The 11,394-nt window shown below is 33.7% G+C and overlaps 1 pseudogene; it reads right to left on the bottom strand.

Moving 5' to 3' along the window:
• Window positions 1-5,939: 5,939 nt before the first annotated feature.
• Window positions 5,940-6,671, bottom strand: LOC114094871 (ribosomal protein uL30-like; annotated as a pseudogene).
• Window positions 6,672-11,394: the final 4,723 nt, after the last annotated feature.

Genomic DNA, 11,394 nt, shown 5'->3' with positions numbered 1-11,394 from the left:
CCTGTTCTATACAAAATAAGTGAAATACAATATTTAAAGCATGCCTTTCCTAACACAATTAAGGGACATAGCCCAAAGACATCAGTGACAATGTTCACTTCTTTCTGTGACCAAACTTGAGCTGGTCAGTGTATTGAAAGACAATTCTATTACAATTGCTCAAATTTCAGTGCTTTCTGTGTACACAGCAGTCCAGCATCTCAGTAGTTCTCACAAAGGTTTCCCTGAAATATTATTTTTTAAAAATAAAAAATTCAGATAACTTATTTTATGTTATTCACGCATTGTCCTCCATCCATCATGCACATCATCCATCCTAACCCCAGGCCAATTTCCAAGTAGAATTTGTGTAGTCATAATCTATGATCTTTATAGTCTATTAACCAAGACAAATATGTATCCACAGTATTTTATTAAAAAACAGCATTGTCTTTTCCTTGAAATTAAAATAAAATAAAAAACAGAGAGAGAATGTTTCAGCCAAAGAAGTCTTCAGAGGAAGACAGAGAAGAATGCATCACAGGAATATTGTTTAAAAACTTTTAAATTATTGTTTTGTTAATACAATGAAGATGTATTATGTGAATACATTTGAAATCAGAATATACTCTATCTAGATCTTATATCCAAATCTTGAGACCTATTTCTAGTTTCTCTGAAAATTCAGATGCATTCTGAATAGTGGATGCTACACTGATGTTTAGTATTATTTTCTTCTTAACACAACATTTTGTTATGGATTTGATTTTAAGGTAAATGTTAATCGACATATTATATCTTCATAATCTTATCTATTATTTCTTTTTCCTTCCTCTCCAACCATTTTATTTATCTGTTCTTTACTTCTGGGGAGAAGTTTATATTCCTTATCATGGACTGTAATTTTCACAATTTTTGTCATTAATTACTTTAAATATGGAATTTAATTCCATTATATCACCTTGAATTTCAACAAACAATGCTTTGATTTTTAAATTCACATGACTTTATTTTTAAGTCTATCAATGTTAGCCTACTTTTGTACTTGTAGCACTCTCTCCTATCTCAGAAAGTTCACATAGTCTATTAATGTGAATGCTCCCTGAAATTTCATCCTGCTTAGTAGAATCATACTGTTGAATTTTAATTTTTCTCTGAGTTACCTATTGTGATATAGAAATGTTTCATAACAGCATATTGCTTCCTTGTTTCATTTTACTTATATTTGAAGAGAGACTGAACCTAACCCAGTATTTAAATACTTACAGATGATGAAGTGTTTTATGTCTTTGTTGCTGTTAGAATTTATTTCTCAGAAAGTAAACTGAAGTGGAGATAGAATTCTTCAGTTTCCACTTCTGGAAGACTTCAAGACCTGAAGACTTGGTCTCATGTCATTCTGGAGGAGAGCAATAACTTTTTCAGCTTCCACCTTCGATTTTATTTTGAAAATTACATGAAATATTGGTAGGTATTTTACTGGAACAGAAATTACAAAAGTATGCCAGTTTGATAACAAATATGCCAAGGTGAACACTCCCTCTGAATTCTATCACCATAAGTATTTGCATATATTTATAGGCAATAGAGTGCTTGTCTGTACGAAGCTATGATAACCTTGCCTCTATCTGTAATCTGCTTTCCAAGAGTCCAGCTGTATTTCTATAGTTTCAGTATTTAGAAGAGAGACTCTGGTTGTATTAGGAAAATGTGTCTGAACACTATGACCAATATTTTAATTATACATGTGGAAATGTATTTGTAGCATGTGTGTATGGGAGGTGTGCATGATAGAATAACCCAAACTTCTTTAATACAACATTCAATTTTATAATTTTTATATTACAAATATATGACTTATGTATACATGGTTTTACATATGTATGTTATATATGTTGATGTGCATTTATATGCATTCATAAGTGATATAATAATACAAATAATCTGTATTATGTATATATGTACATTTTTGTACATTTCTGTGTGTGTATGTGTGTGAGTATATACATAAATATACACACTTATGCCCTGACAGAATGACACAGTGCATATTTTTGTATGTTTGTTTTGTGTTTTTATATATATTTAGCTTGTTGTAAGATGTATATATGCATAAATATTGTGTTTTGTTATTATTGGTGATACACACCAAATAAAATTTTCTCTCACCAACAAACAACATATATTTCTTTTTCTGGAGGAGATCTATTCCTCTGAATTATGAAAATGTTGTGTACTTCATGTTGGTTAAACATAAGAATCAAAGTTTCTTTAAATTATAGACTGTTTTGTACATTCTTCCAATTTCGTGATCTGGTAATCACAATGAAAGATGTTCCTAAATATGCAGGTCTTATTACTCCAATTTTGCCTCAGCTTGTCACCTTAACATTAAGCCAAGGTCGTATTTTTAATGTGTTTTTATGCCAAAACCCCCACTTCCAAAAAAAAAAAAGTTCTGTGTTAGAACAAAGTACTTACAATATAGAACACAGATATGAAAGTGACACAAAACAACAGAAGTTTATTCCTGACTGTCATGACAATTCATTGTATGTTCTACAGGCAGCCTTACACCTGTAATTTAGGTAGTAATTCTCCCCACGCCTCAGGCTTCACTCTTTGAGATCTGCCATTTCTCTCTCTCCTTTCTTACTTTTTTTTGTTTATTTGTTTATTTGTTGTTGTTGTTGTTGTTTTTGCCTCTACAGATGGGAAAAACGAATGGGAATATTTGTGAATCATTTGTCTGGGAGAGACTGAAAGGTACATCTGTTACTCTGGCACATATTCCCATTGGCTGGAACTTAGTGAGGTGGCCGAGACTCCTAGCAAGGGAATCTTCAAAGTATGGTCCAAGTGCATTCCAGGAAAGGAGAAAAACATAGATGGTGATAAATATAAGTGCTCTGAGATAAGAGGCCTGAAGTACCACATTCTCTGTAAATTCTCTTACATTGTAGCTCTTGAAAGGAGACAATATCTTAAGGTGCCATGAGCATTACAGTGACTTAAAGTCATTAATCATGATTTGACAAGGTCTTATAAAACTTATATATTGTAAATCATTAAAAATTAAAAATTTTGTTTTTATCCTGTGTTTCAGGCTATATGAACATTTCATTGCTAGTTCAGTTTGTACATTTAGCTGAGTATCTAACCTTTCTCCTCAGTTTATTTTCATGTTTTGGCTCTTTCATAAACAACATTATAAAATATCATTGCTTAGAGAGAAAAGTCTCAGTGAAGAGAGACCATAAAGAAGTTATTCACATCCTGTGTATATAATACATACAACTTGGTTTGCATAAAATTATGTTAAATATAACTGGAAAATAATACATTATTATTACACAACACTGAAAATTATTATTTCAGAGTTTTGCAAATGCTTCAAGTAAGCCAAGCCTTTATAACAAAAACTCTTAAAATGCCACTGGTTTACTCAGAGTCCTACATATATGCAAGCAAACAGAGTCAAGTATGAAAGTACTCATTCTTCCATTGTAAAGCAACCAAACAGAACTCACCAATCCCAAGATCAATTCCTAATTGTTCTCTTCTTTTTTTGTGTGATAATTGTTTATGTAGGATATAAATTTAAAACTAGTATTTTAATTTTTTTTAATAATCATGTGTGTCAAACAAGCTAGCTTCATTTTTGCAGTGCTGGGAACTGAACCCAGAGCCTGATGCATATTAGGTAAGCATTCTACCACTAAGCAACAGCCCAGACTCATTCCCTTATTTAGTAAGAGACTTGGGATATAAACCCATGTGTTGAGAGCCACAGCCGAAGGGGCCCCAGCAAACTTCCAGCTGCCAGCAATCCAGCTGCCGGCTGATGATTGGCTCACAGCGGCCCCAGCAACATCTAGCTGATTGGCTCCTCGGCCCCAGCAACATCTAGCTGATTGGCTCCTCTGCGGTGATGCTCATTGGACTGTTTCCCTGCCCTTTCAGACCACGGAGCTGCTCATTGGGGGACTTTTTGGCTCTGCCCACGTGACCCAGCCAATCGGCCTCAAGAGCAGAAGGATTGTGGGAGGTGGAGAGAAGCTTGTGGGGGGAGAGACAGGCTTGTGGAAAGCCGGTGGTGGCAGTTGAGGCTCTGAGGGGTTTTTCCTGAGAGGCTGTTTGTTTGGCGTGTTTGGTTCTAAAAATAAAGTTAGTTTCTTTTGACAAGTGGCTCCTGATTGTGCCCAGCCAGACTGCGGCACCCATGGCTTCCCTTCCTACAACTGTTTTTCCATGACTTTGTGATACATCATTTTAAAATAATCTGATTTCACCATGCTCTCCAATATAAAAGTAAAACATTTATAACATCTGTTTCTACCAGGTTAAACTCTGGAACCAAATCTACTTAGTTACCTCATCACCTGGCACATTTTAAGGCATTCTTATACCTCTAATTCAATTTTCACAGCTGTGTTTGAGGGTTTCAAGAGCCCAAACTGCAGCAGAGCTGATCCCAAAGGACCAAGAAACATAACAATTAAGTATGTTTTATCCAGGTTCTAACAATGTCTCACCAACTGCTTAGATGGTAAGCTGAAGCAACTGAGAAGGAATAGAGGGAAGTAGATTTTAGGGGTAGACACTGACAAAAACAAATAGTATCCACTTTTTTTTCAGGATTATCATCCTCAGAAGGCTTGTTTTTGATCTACCTCATTACCATAAAGATAAAGGACAATACATCTGAAGTCCAGAATATAATTAAAAAAAAATTTCAACTGAGTTGCCTCCCTCGGTCCTAAAAAGTCAAATAGTGCTAATTTCATCCATGCCAAAACAAGAAAATGGTTCCCTTCTTCATAATGTGGATTTTAAGGAGAAGGCTGATCAGGGAAATCTGGAAATTTTATCCTGAATTCCAGAGGGAGAAATGCTCAGCAATGCAGTTACAGATGGTGCAGAAAATGAATAATCCATCACTATATTTTTTTTTTCTTGCACTCAGGATTTAACCTAAATGCTTTCCTACTGGGCTACATTCCAATATAGGATTTTTTTTTTTTTTGAGACAGAGTATTGCTAAATTGCTGAGGATAGCCTCGAATATGCCATCCTCCTGCCTCAGCCTCTTGAGCTGTTGAGATTACAGGCATGTGTCACCACACCTGGCCTGGCACTATGTTCTTAATAGAAAAACAACTGGCCAGGTAAACTTTGGTCTTCTACAGGGCACGGAACCAAAGACTAGTAGGATAATGGCCTGGATGACCAAATGCTGATAAGAACAAGACTTTTTCAGAGAATATGTATAGGTCCTAAAAGAGAAGGGTCTATGGACACCCTGAAATTCCAAGCAAAATTTTGAGTATATTTCTGTGTTCAGAGTGAAGGGGTCTTCCTTTTTTCAAATTCTGAGCTAGTAAAACAAACTTGAGTCTGTTGCAGGATAGGATAGAGAAGCCCTCAGATACACTTAAAGCCAAAGCAAGTCTGAGAGTTCACAAAGCTGTCACTCAAAAGGTGGAACACACACTCACAACAAATAAATGATAAATTGATTTTTGTGCTTTTCTTCCTAAGTATTTCAAGTCTTTTTAAAACAAGGCTGTCAGGAACTCTAGATTCAAGTATTCTCCTGGACTTGGTCCATTTCTTAGGGAAATATATATATATATATATATATATATATATATATATATATATATATGTTATTCATTCACCAACATTAAACCTCAGGATAGAAGATGTGACAAAGCAGCACTCCTTCCTCCATGTTGATTTCAGAGGCAGAGGTGGTCAGTGTGGAAAACAATAGAATTTTCCTTGGAACTGGGCTGTCATGGGAGGTGCCTGCCATGATATTAACCTACCTACCATCTCTTCCCCAATCCATTTCTTCCAGTTTCTTAAGGCAAAAAATTATCTCTGAAGATACTTGGTAACAATTCCATCAAACAAATACACATGCTTCCAACACACTACTTTCAGATACTCTAGGTTTAGTTCAGCTGGCAGATGAGCTGATTGATACATTTACCTGATAGCCAGGTGAACCCATCTCCTCGAGGAAGTCCACTCTATTTTTGGTAGCATGACAGGCCACAGAGAAGTGGGAAGCGCACAAGAACCTAGTGATCTCCTGGAAATACTTTCCCTGGAAGGCAATTTCAAGAATGAGGTCTTCCAGGCAAATGACAGCAAACCTCCCGAGGTATTCCTCAATCACTGTGTTGTCTGTCTGGGGGATGTCTTATTCTTGATCTTGGCTTGTCCGCATTTCAAGACAAGTTACCGGACCAACTTCAGATTTAGAAATCCCCAGGTCACATAAGATTCTACTATCCATAGCAGTTTTAGGCTTTGAGGGGAGATTTTAACAAAAACACCACTAAATATTTTCTTCAGAGGAAGTCTTACAATGGTCCAGTAAATTCACCCCATCAGTCCTTTGGATGCATACAACAAAGGCCAAGGAATGTTTATCAAGAATTTCCAGAGCACGCAGTTTCACTTCTAGTCATCTGGGGCACACTTTGTTATGTTTCTGCTGCCAGGAATCATGCTGAAATGATTTCAGTCGCTTATATCTGTACTCTTTCCCTTTACTCTTCTTTTTCGCCCAAAGTGCCTGGTTGGCCTGGGTAGCTTTGAGAGCCTGATAAGCAGCCTTCTTTTTTCAGGAGATTTGCTAGAAACAAATGGATCTTTTTTCTTTGCTCTTCCTCTGCCATCTGTGTTTACTGCACCTGTGCACTTCCACCAGGTGGGGAAGAGAGGACCAACTCTATGTTTACTTGATCATAGAAACCTCTGTTCTCCCTAATTGTCTTTTTTTGATTCATTGAAGTTTCAGAACATTTAGGGGAACATATATATGAGAACATTCTCTCTATAGATAAATTATGTACCATAATTTTCATACATAATTATCATTTAAGGAATCTTTCATTTATTTTTTGATTTGTTATTTATTTTTCTCACAAATAAAATGGAAAGCAGAAAGAAACAGGAAAGCTAGATTTGAGAGGAGGAGTAATAAGTGGAAGTTTTAAGAGGTTTAATGGTCATCACTACCCAGAGAAATCTTGATCCCAAACTATCAATCAGAAATCATTTTGACCACTAAGAATAAAGTGCTATTTGGAAGTGCTCCTATACTGTAGTCTACCAATTTGGAATTTTATTCTCTCCAGTCTCAGACTGCCTACTGTAGGCAAAAATGCCTTTCTGCCATAGGATCTCAACTCAGAAGTTGTTCAATTTCTTAACTGTGTTGTCTCTTTCATCTAAGATTTAGCAATGAAGCATGCCCTTCACATCACATCATCCTAACTTTGTGGTAGGACAATCCTAATGTTATGGTTCAAATATAAGCTTTAACTAAAAGCTCCTGTTAATACAAAAATATTCAGAGGTGAAAAACATTACATTATGAGAGTTATAACCTAGTCAGTCCATCCCAGTTTGAATGGACTGACTTGGTGGTGACTGCACAGAGGTGGGGCATGTCTAGAGGAGACATGTCACTGGGGAAGGGTGTTCTTCCTGAGCTCTTTTCACCCATCTTTCTCTGCTTCTTGACCCCACCATCCATTAGTTATACCTTGAAAAAGAAAAAAATATTCAATGCAAGAATTGTAAGAATGATATTTCATCATGTTCAGTAGTACTGTTAAAATTAAAGGGAAAGAGTTGAAATCAGACATGCACATTAAGAGAAAGGGATGTTGGGATTCATCTGAATGTTTTTTACCACCATCCATCTTCTGGCCCCCAATGATTCACTTCTTTCTGAGCTGCAAAATACCCATTCCCAAATTCACTAAAATGTCGTCTCATAAAATCACCATCAATAGTTCCATTTAAGGTTGAGTTGTAGCTCAGTGGTAGACCACTTGCATAGCATGCATGAGGCCACATATAAATGAATTAAATTAAAAATAAAGCTTCATCAAGAACTAAACAAAATTTTTTTAACAAGTCCCATCTAAAGTTAAATTTCATCTTCTCATCTCATCTTTTCAACACCATGATCTTGTCAAATTCATCATCACATGTACAAGGTACAGATACGATTTTAGTAAATAAATTTTAATTCAGTTCATGGGCCACAGATTCTATCTTTGGACCTGTGAAATTAAGAAATAAGATATATTTGCCTACTACATGTCTCATACAATGGTGAGATAGGTATGGGATAATAGCTGTATATATTCTAGTTTAAAATGGATTAAAAACTTGAGAAGCCTAGTAATAACTGTCTTTTAAGTATATTTTTTAAATAATTTATTAATTATATGTGAAATAGTTTGGCATGTTCTATTGAATAGTAAAAATTTTTTATCAGCATCAATTCTGGATAAAACTCAAATGTGAGATATAGACATTACTAGCATTTTTTTCTGAACATTTTTCTTTTCTTTTTTTTGGGGGGGAGGGGTACTGGGGATTGAACTCAACGGCATTTGTCCACTGAGCCACATCCCCAGCCCTATTTTGTATTTTATTTGAAGACAGGGTCTCACAGAGTTGCTTAGGGCCTCACTTTTGCAGGCCTCCTCCTGCCTCAGTCTCTCAAGCCTCTGGGATTACAGGCATGGGCCACCGCGCCTGGCCTGAACATTTTTCTTTCTCCTGAACTTTTTTATTCCATTTTCTTCTTATTATTAATGTTTGTTGTTTTTGAAGAGGTTTATTTGTTGTTGTTGTTTACATTTTTGCAGGATGCTTTGCAAATAAAATTAAGTTTCTAATAAATATAAGGCAATTTGGCATTTTGTTTCTTTTTATGATAGTTTTGGAAATTTATGTCTCTAAAATATTTGTCAATTTTTGTCATGTCAAGATCTATTTTTGTAAATAAGACATATTATTTGCTTTTAATGTTGAGTCATTGCTCAACAATCTGAACTTTCTTTAAATGTGCATAGTTTTAAATTGTGTTTTCTTTCTTATTTTTCTTCATTGTTCTATATCTAACTATATTACTTTTATATTTTCAAAGAAACACTTATTTCTTCGATTTTTATCTATTGTTTGTACAAGTAGATGTGTAAAAAAGTAAATTATTATAGCCTCAAAGTACTGAACTTTGGTGTGATTTGGTATCAGTTTGACTACACTATTTTTATGACTATGGCATGTTGTATGCATTTCAACTTATGCAGTGAAAAATTCAGCATTTTGCAAGTAGAGCAGAGTAATATCACCTTGATTTTACTCCTCTAACTCCCTGTGTAGGAAAAGTATAATCTGACTTTGGAGTTGATCAATACTATAAATTTTAAAAACCTAATTTGCAATAAACATATATAGTACTTATATATGAGTTTTTGAGTTTGAAGTCATGCTTGATTTTCTTCTCTTTTTGGCTTCTGGCTTTTATTATTTGCATATAATTTCACTCAAATATGCAAGCCCTTGCATGTATATTTCAATGAGATGATTTCATGTGTTAACCAATTTCATAAAAATTATGTTTTTCATGAACTATTATTATTATTATTGCTAATTGCTTTTATTTTTGTAGTGCTAACAATAAAGTTATGGTAGTTCACTAAACCATGTTTACATATTCACAGACAATATCTGGATATGTAATGCCTTTCATTAATGACATATTATTTACTCCTGAATATAGTGCTTTACTTTTTTAAACAAATGGATTTTTTGTTTGATTTTTTACGTAAATTAAAACATATTTGTAATTTATTATTTCTGCCTATATTTTTTTCCTCCAAAGCCTGTATTTGTACAACTCTAGGGGAAATAAACTCACTGAAAATTAAAAAATAACTTGCAAAAATTCTAAAGTAATATTAGAAAATTATTTATTTTCAATTATATTTTATATAATGGATTTTTATTGTATTTTCTTGCCTTTTAATTATGTGTTGTAACTCTATTTAGGTAGTTACTTTCTAGTACTGCCATTAATACCATTTTTCTCTTTCCAAGGCTAGCATTTGAAAGAAAAAAATTATAAAAATAAAACAGAATATGTCTGTGTTATTGGGAAAGGAAATAATAAATGCTTAGTCCTAATTATAAAAGATGAAACATCTTGCATTACCTTAAAGCTAACAATGTGCATACAAATTATATACTAGAGGAAGATATTTGTGATATTTTTTTTATGAATTATTATTATTATTATTGCAATATATAAGCTCTGAAATTTTTAATTTTCTCTCAATTTTTGTATTATGCTAGTTTTCTAAAGAATCAACTTTCTTGGAAAAAAATAATTCTTTGGTTTTCTAAAACTGCTAGCCTTGTTATTTCACAATCATATAACAATGCAGGATCACTTCCTGTTTACTAATATAGAAATAAGTGGAAAACAGTTCTATTACTTTGAACAATTCTGGGACTAATTTAAGGGTACCCAGGTGCATGAATTTTACTCTTTTTCTGGTTAATAATAGATTCATTCTCAAGTTTGTTTCTTACTATTTTATGGCACTTTTAGATTATACTCATGAATTTTGGAATATAGCTACATAACTCTCGTAATACTTTCAAACATTTATGTCTTTGTACAAGACATATCTCTTTCAAACTTCAAAACAACCTGAATTATGTTAGGTAACCTTTAAAATGTGATGAAATACTTTTAATTGAAACAACAAAATTGCCATGTACTTAATATTTTTAGATTTCTTTTGATATACCAAAGAGTTTAAAGCCCTAATGTTTATCTTAAACACAGACTCCACTGTTATATATGAGAGCCGTGGATAAGTGGATAAAAACTGTATGTCTTCCCATAATTTCTGTTTCTTTTTGATGCAAAACACAAATACAAATACACACACACACATACACACACACACAAATACATGAATTTTCTTTTCATAACGTGGCACAAATATCACACTCCAAACTTAACTACTGATTATTCAATGTCAAAATATAGAGATATAAGATTCTGAATCTGTGTTGAGCAGTGTGTGGTAATCATCCTATTAAATAGATGTAATGAATTTGAGACAAATTCTGTTATCTATCTAGGTTAAATTCAAGATTTTATACAAAGTTGGAAATAAAAATTTTCCAATTATTATTGGAAGATCAATTATTATTGTAGATCAGAATTGGGTATCCATTCTTAGTTTCAGGGTTTTTTGGAAGTGGAACATATTTTCAATTAAATCTATGAACTAACGATTTCAATTTTTTAATAGCACAATCCACAGGAATATCCATGAACTCCAAGGCAGACAACCTGTCTCTAACATTAGTAAAATACTATGTAGCACCAAAATAACCTTTGTAAAATTAATAAAATTCTTCTAGAATCAAGAAAATAACTCATATCAAGTATCAAGAAGCCATAATCCTAAGGACCCAAATGATGAGGTATATAAAACATAGGGGTTTAATTTCATTTTCCTGCTTATGGATTTCCAGTTTTCCCAGAACCATTTGTTGAAGAGGCTATCTTTTCTCCAA

Source organism: Marmota flaviventris, chromosome 4 (assembly GCF_047511675.1).
Source record: "Marmota flaviventris isolate mMarFla1 chromosome 4, mMarFla1.hap1, whole genome shotgun sequence".
In the NCBI taxonomy this organism is placed as follows: domain Eukaryota; kingdom Metazoa; phylum Chordata; class Mammalia; order Rodentia; family Sciuridae; genus Marmota; species Marmota flaviventris.
The sequence above is the reverse complement of the archived record's forward strand: the minus strand, read 5'-3'. Positions and strand labels throughout refer to the sequence as shown.